Source organism: Pygocentrus nattereri, chromosome 21 (genome assembly GCF_015220715.1).
Source record: "Pygocentrus nattereri isolate fPygNat1 chromosome 21, fPygNat1.pri, whole genome shotgun sequence".
NCBI lineage: Eukaryota > Metazoa > Chordata > Actinopteri > Characiformes > Serrasalmidae > Pygocentrus > Pygocentrus nattereri.
In genome coordinates this window covers 19,038,046-19,044,305 of record NC_051231.1, presented here as the reverse complement: position 1 = coordinate 19,044,305, position 6,260 = coordinate 19,038,046, and positions in this window count along the sequence as shown.

Sequence of the window (6,260 nt, the reverse complement as noted above, 5' to 3'; positions counted from 1 at the left end):
CATATATACCATATACATTCATGTCACACAATTTGTTCTTTATTCTAACTTGAATCTATTGTACTATATCAAAGTGTCAACACTAGGTTTGAGCCAGATCTTTAGAAACATAAACTGACATCATTAATGCATGCCAATACATTTCTAAACATATCTTTCTACAACCTCAGAATATACCACCCATTCCAAGCTTTTTTGGCCATTTGAGGCACTCATACTGTATGCAAACATGCACACAACTTTCACGTTCCACAGTTACAAGCTGTAGTCCCTTTGGCTCTATGCATACTTTCTTACCCTGTTCTTTAGTGATCCAGACCCCCATGGACCCCCACAGAGCAAGTACTATTTGGGTGGTGGATCATTCTCAGCACTGCAGTAACACTGACGTGGTGGTAGTGTGTTAGTGTGTTGCCCTGGTACGAGTACACAATGTACAAGACTATATAGCGAGCTGTTTAAAATTAAATTAGTTATCTAGTTCTCCCAGTTCTCTTTCCCAACATGATGATTATAAAAAAACATTAACACTTTCTTTTGATTTTCAGCTGAATGTGTCCTGAATTATGATTTCAAGAATAAAATTTTCACTACTTGTAGATACAGCTATTAGATACCTGGTTACCTTAGCACAACTAAACACTTTCACCATGTCTCTGTTTCGAAATCAGTGTATCATCTAGCAAAGCGTCAATTTCCTTTAAATATTAAATTCTGCCACACGTTTAAACACAAATCTAAACTAATCTAAATTAAATTTAAACGCCATTTTAAGCTGTTAGAAAGAGAAACTTTTACACCTTAAAACTGCGGCATAATGCTATTATTGTAATTACTGTTAATGCTGTTATCATTATTATTAGTAACATATTTCATTGCAAAAGCATAGGCTGGAAGTTGCAGTCAGGAAACACAACGCCTTTGCAAAGCTTTACCATTATATTCCTAATATTTCAACACATGATGTTGGTGCAAAAAACAACCTAAATATACCTACAAAACGCACTATGGACGAATACGTTCACTTATTTGCCTCTGTGGAAAGCTATTTCACTACAGCGGAACTGAACTATAAAAGCATATGCATGAAAACAGTTACGCATGTTAGCGTTATAGCTAATGTTAGCTAACTAGCTAGCTTACCAACCTCTGTGGCGAACTAGCTAGCTAACTGCTACTCAGCTCAGCGAAGTCAGTGAGCCTTAGACAGCTACCAAATAATTTAATTAGCTGATGGACAGATAATAAAATAACATGAAAAACTTACTTTCTCGCTCATCTGTGGAGACTTGGCCCGTCTGCTGACGCCTTGGGACCCTCTTTGAATGAGTACTGGCAGCAACGGTTGCAGAGGAGCGCGACTCTTTCACATCGAGATTTTGCATGATTCTTTAAAAAAAAGCCTAGCGGCTTAGGAGGCGGCAGCGCGCGTCATCAACACGGTTGCCTGTGATTGGCTGTTTCTGTATCATCGTCTGTGGTTGGATCTTTACTTTCTAGCGCCAAAATCGTGTCTGGTTTGTATTTTCTTCGCCTGAATCGACTGGACGCAGACGGCACCGTGTACCGTGCGCTAGGACACATCCACAACAGGTAAGCTTAACAATTTATTAATCTGAATGACTTTTCAAACAGCACAATATATACAATGAGATGAATAAAGTAAAGGGTGACATGAGCCAATTCTATGATTCTGATATGCACCTACTTCAATTCAGCAATACTATTCTACATACATGCTATAATACCTGTATTTCTCACACTAATGTTACTGGTATGCACAACGCAAGGCTAACTTCACTCTATTTCTGGTTATTATTGAAAAGATTCTCATAAAATAGTTTCATTTTATTATCAAAAGTCCATTTATTAATCCATTACCCACCCCCCCACTGTGAACACATAATTTTTTTTTATTCTGGGTTCTATTATATTGTATTTTAGTGTGTAGTCTTTCTAGTGTGAAAGGTTTTACCATATAAAGTGAAAATTTTAATTATACCTAAAAACTGAAAAGCTTGTATCGTAACAATGTTCCAGGCATATTTTTGTTAATTGAAAGTGTGTACTCCCTCAGCAGAATGTCTCTGGAAACTAAGTTGAGGACCCGGATTGAAGGAAAACAAACAAAAAGCAAGACACTGAAGTTAATTAAGTGGTTGCAGAAAAAACACCTTCTAAAGGAGAAGCTCAAATGCACTCTTTGCCATCGCAAGATGAAAATGGTATCTGTGACAAAGAAGGACCAGTACATCTGGTATGTGATATGGCCTGCTAATTTATGGCCTGCTAATTTCCACTGAACATCACACTTATAATAAGCTTATCATAAATCATATTATCATATTATTATTATTGTTGTTGTTGTTATTATTATTAATGAATAAATTAATAAATCCAATGTTTAATTGCTGCTAAATCATTAATAGTAACGCAGTGTGAAGTGTGTGCAATATATCACAGCAAGGTGTAATGTAAAAAACAATGATACATGGCATGTTTGCAGGTGCTGTAAAAGAGCAGGTCATAGAAGAGTCTCAAAAACTATCAGATCTGGCTCCCTGTTTGAAAAGTCTAAATCATCTCTCTTCAGTTGGATGAAGTATATTTACAGGTGCTATACTGTGTTTTTGTATAATGAAAAAGCGAAAGGTTTGTACACCTTTTAAGTTTGTTTAAAAAGAGCTTATTAAAGACACTGCTGTTTGGTAGCCCACACATACACATAATAGGTCTGTCACAACATGAAATTTTATATATATATATATATATATATATATATATATATATATATATATATATATATAAATATATATATATATATATAATCATTTAGCTCCCAACTAATGACAGAAACATTTTCAGCGTAAACAAACACTACTCACTTACTTTTTTTTTTTTAGTATGCTCGAGGACGATTTGGAAATACCTGGAGGAAGAAATGGGTCTTTGGAATGATGGGAGTTAAAGACAAAAGACGGAGACTAGTGTTGAAACTAGTGGAGAAACGATCAAGACGTCACCTTATCCCTCTGATCAGAGGCCATGTTAAGGCAGGAAGTAGCATAATCAGTGATAAGTGGAGGGCATACAGGGTTGTTCTGAGGAACATGGGGTACAAACACTATACCGTAAACCACAGCAGGTGGTTTGTGGATCCCTGGTCCGGAAGCCACACACAACATATTGAAAGAGCTTGGGGGACCAACAAAGGACATATCCGTAGACTGAGAGGGAATCGCACAGAGACTTTGTTGAAGGAGCACCTCATGGTTCTTGAATGGTCATCCTGGCTTGGCTCTTGTCACCCTGATGGGCCACTTGGACGCTTGTTCAAGGATGTACAGAAAGCCTTTCCGGTCTGAATTTCAAGACTTATTTTCCAGTGCTCTAATTATCATTCAGTAAAGACTGCTTTAATGTCTGAATTTGGAGATCAACCGTGCTTAACTGTTTCATTATAATGAAAAGAGTTTCAGCATGTATGAATGAAAATGTTTGCTTGTTTCTGTTGTATCTTTCTTTGTACTTTATGTGACAAAATTAGATTAGCTAAATGTAAATGTTTGTAGCACATGAATAAACAGTGAAGTTTTGCACTTTACAGTAAGTACTCCCTTTTGGCGGTTATAAGTGTTAGTAACTCATTAACAAATGGTGAAATGTTTTACACTTTAAAATAAGGCTCCCTTTTGGCGGTTATAAGTGTTAGTAACTCATTAACAAATGGTGAAATGTTTTACACTTTAAAATAAGGCTCCCTTCTGGAGGTTATAAGTGTTAGTAACTCATTAATAAATGGTGAAATGTATTACACTTTAAAATAAGGCTCCCTTTTGGCGGTTGTAAGTGTTAGTAACTCATTAACAAATGGTGAAATGTTTTACACTTTAAAATAAGGCTCCCTTTTGGCGGTTATAAGTGTTAGTAACTCATTAACAAATGGTGAAATGTTTTACACTTTAAAATAAGGCTCCCTTTTGGCGGTTATAAGTGTTAGTAACTCATTAACAAATGGTGAAATGTTTTACACTTTAAAATAAGGCTCCCTTCTGGCGGTTATAAGTGTTAGTAACTCATTAATAAATGGTGAAATGTTTTACAGTTTAAAATAAGGCTCCCTTTTGGCGATTATAAGTGTTAGTAACTTGTTAATAAATGGTTATAGACCATTTGAGATGCAAAGAAACATCAAACCAAACACGAAAGCCTGAAATCTTTGAATCAACAACTGCAACACTGGAAACTACATGATGGTCTTGAAGCAGAGTAAGTAATACCTCAGGATGTTTTAAACAGGCCACAGAATGTTACACCCGGAATGCTGTCCTAAAGAAGATGCCACTCAACCCCAGGGATCTCAATAGGGCCTTCACGCCTGGTGTACATTAGCATATGGCAGCATTATATCAATACCTGTGACGATGAGGAAGATGTCAGACAGTATGCTGAAAATGTCAATGTACAGAATAGTGCTAAGTCCTTGTGAATATGAATTTACTTTTTTTTTTTTAGTATGCTCGAGGACGATTTGGAAATACCTGGAGGAAGAAATGGGTCTTTGGAATGATGGGAGTTAAAGACAAAAGACGGAGACTAGTGTTGAAACTAGTGGAGAAACGATCAAGACGTCACCTTATCCCTCTGATCAGAGGCCATGTTAAGGCAGGAAGTAGCATAATCAGTGATAAGTGGAGGGCATACAGGGTTGTTCTGAGGAACATGGGGTACAAACACTATACCGTAAACCACAGCAGGTGGTTTGTGGATCCCTGGTCCGGAAGCCACACACAACATATTGAAAGAGCTTGGGGGACCATCAAAGGACATATCCGTAGACTGAGAGGGAATCGCACAGAGACTTTGTTGAAGGAGCACCTCATGGTTCTTGAATGGTCATCCTGGCTTGGCTCTTGTCACCCTGATGGGCCACTTGGACGCTTGTTCAAGGATGTACAGAAAGCCTTTCCGGTCTGAATTTCAAGACTTATTTTCCAGTGCTCTAATTATCATTCAGTAAAGACTGCTTTAATGTCTGAATTTGGAGATCAACCGTGCTTAACTGTTTCATTATAATGAAAAGAGTTTTTAAGGTAAGTAGGAACAGTACCAGAATTTCAGCAGACATTTATAACAGATGAAATACTAGACTGGTTTCTTACTTGGTGTCATATAAATTTCTCAGGGCAATTGTTTTTCATCTCATTGATTATGGATCCTCCTGCCAGCTTTCTGTATTAGGTCCTGTCCTCTTTTCAGTGTACATGCTTCCATTAGGTAATATCATTTGGAAGCATAAAATCTGTCTTGATTGTTATGCTGATTTTATGCAACCCTGTATCCCTCTAAACTTAACAACATCTGCTCATTCTAGTGAGTGCCTAGAGGATATTAAAAGCTTGAAGTCAATGACTTTTTACAACACAGTGATGAGAAAACCAATATTATTTCTTTGGCCCTTCTAAAGAGACTTTGACATACTAAATCATTTACAAGCACTCTCACAATTTGTAAAGCCACGCAGTAAGAATCTTGGTGTCATTTTGATTCTGACCTCAGACTTGGCCAGCAAATTTACTCTGTTTTCAAGTGCAGTTTTTATCAATTCCATACAATTTCATAAAATAAACTTTATGAATTTCAAGTAAAAATAAATATCAAGATTTGGAAAAAGTCTTTCATGCTTTCACCTCAGGTATAAATTATTGTACATCTGTGTACATAGGACATCATTGGCTTGCCTTCAATTAATACATTAGTACAGGCACCAAGAAAGGGACCACATTACCCCAGTTTTGGACGCTCATTATTGGCTAGCCACTTCTTACATTGCAGACTGCTCCTAACTCTGTGCATAGGTCTCTGAAGTCTTCAGATCAGTTATTGGCTGTTCCACTATCTTGGTTGAAGTGTAAAGATGACCATGTTTTGGAAGTTGTCACTCATCACTCAAGGGCCAACCACGTGACAGCAGAACAGACATAAATCAGGTTGTGCTATATAGCGCATGGATGATTCCCAAACAGACAGGGCATACAGACTCGGCCTGGTCTTTCTTGTGAACAGCAAAACCAGACACCTGAGGACAAGGATGCATGTTTTTGTGAGGCCGAGAGAACAGGGAAGGTTTGTGAAGTTCCACCTTAAATATGGTTCAACTTTAAATTCAATGCTATGTTAAATGCTGTGTAGTTTCACATTAAATTCTGTGCCACCTTAACTTTACTGCTAACTTAAATGGAGTTCCATCTTAAATTCTT